At 45.0% G+C, this 1,681-nt stretch overlaps 1 pseudogene; it reads right to left on the bottom strand.

Annotated features, from left to right (window-relative positions):
• Positions 1–6: 6 nt before the first annotated feature.
• On the bottom strand, positions 7–984 carry LOC147820064 (dystroglycan 1 pseudogene; annotated as a pseudogene).
• Between the last annotated feature and the right edge of the window lie 697 nt (positions 985–1,681).

Raw genomic sequence — 1,681 nt, 5'->3', positions numbered from 1 at the left:
TGTTGGCACAGCAGTGGCCTCTACAAATGTAGGCCGGGTCATGGTTGGCTGGATAGGGATGGTGCTTGTAGTTCCTAGTACTCTTGTGGGTTGGGGAGGCCCAAAAACAGGTGTGTGGGCTATCTGATCTCTGACCCTCATTGTGGGCTTCACTGGAAGAGGCAAAGGTCCTCGGACAGGGGGAGCAGAGTTGTCTGTTGCTGGGGCAATAGAGGGTGAAGTTGGGGTGGGAACAACACGTATAGGGGGCTCTGGGTGGGTAGTTGGAGGAAGCAGGGAGGGCACTGGAGTAGGTGTGTTGTTCAACTGCCGTCTGACCCGTTTCACACCATGGGGCTTTTTGTTCACAATGTGCCAGCCAACCACTGGGTACCCTAGCCTAGCTGACATGTTCCCATCCTTTGCTGATGATTGGACACTGCTAATGTCAGGGATGCTACCCTGGTCAAGGGCACATCCAAGTTTCCATGACAGGAGGGCCCCATTCTCCACCACCTTCTTAGCATTCCCTGGTCCAGCCATGAAAGCAGACATGTCAAATAAGCGGTTGTTGACAACAGGTACCACCCTCATTTGCTCTAGGGGAACATGTGAGAATTTTCTCATAATGCCCAGTAAGTTGGCCCTCTGTTCAGCAACCATCTTCGTCAAGTCAGCATCCAGGATGACAGTGAGGACAGTTACAGGCTCCTCAGAGCCACACGTGAAGGGCTGGAGGCCACTGATGTCAGACTGTAGAGTGAGCAGGGCTGGTTCACTGTCTGCTCTTTCTTCTGGGTATACTTCAATAGAGAAGACCGTACTGGGGAACAATTTGCTGCCAGTCTTCTCAATTAACTCCTCTCCAGACACCAAGATATGATACACACCTTTATCCTGATCCAGCGCCAACCCTCTCAGAATGCAGCTTTCTTTGTCCCAATATAACCAGGAGGGTAAAGTCTCCCTTCCCATCTCAGTGAGCTGCAGGATGAGAAACCATAATCACAATTATTGTTTTATACTACAGAAGTACTTTTGAGATACAACTTTCATACAGCAAGGCAAAACTCATTACTAACTTTCATTAAGTGATCATATAAAAAATAATTACAAATGATCATGAAAAGTTACGAGGACCAAAGTGATGGCTGAAAACTATTAATTCTGACTAGGAGCTTACATTGTATAACGATATAAGACAGAGAAAAGTAAGTACATCTTTGTGGGAACATCGAGGAGATATTCTCCGTGTCATGTTGAACAAGTTGCCAGTGAAACAGGAAGTTGAAAAACCACTGAGATGAATGCCAAACTTTCAGAGGTAGAGGGAGAAGGTAAAAGCAGAAATGGTTTCACTATCTCCCCCCTCCCAACCACCCTCCCAGTTCCATTCAGTTTACAAAATCTTGCCAAATATGAAAAGGAAGCAGAGTGAGCTCCTATTCATAATAACAACTATGTGAGTCATCACTCTTCATTTTGAGTTATTACTGTATGACAGGATATCATTCTGCATCACCACTTGGGCCAATAATAATCATCTCATCTCATTCATAAGTTTGACTGGAACAAATTGCACCACAGTCAGCTTCAATCAGCAGTGATACAGTGATCAAAAATGAAGGAATAAATACTATACTGAATTATCTATCTCTACGACGATAAAAAAATATATTTTGCTCCATTTGGCCACTGTAGT

The sequence above is a fragment of the Seriola lalandi genome, unplaced genomic scaffold, assembly GCF_002814215.2.
Source record: "Seriola lalandi dorsalis isolate HSWRI2012SDOR001 ecotype SW California unplaced genomic scaffold, Sedor1 jcf7180002003124, whole genome shotgun sequence".
Lineage (NCBI taxonomy): Eukaryota > Metazoa > Chordata > Actinopteri > Carangiformes > Carangidae > Seriola > Seriola lalandi.
This window is presented reverse-complemented; position numbering and strand designations above follow the sequence as displayed.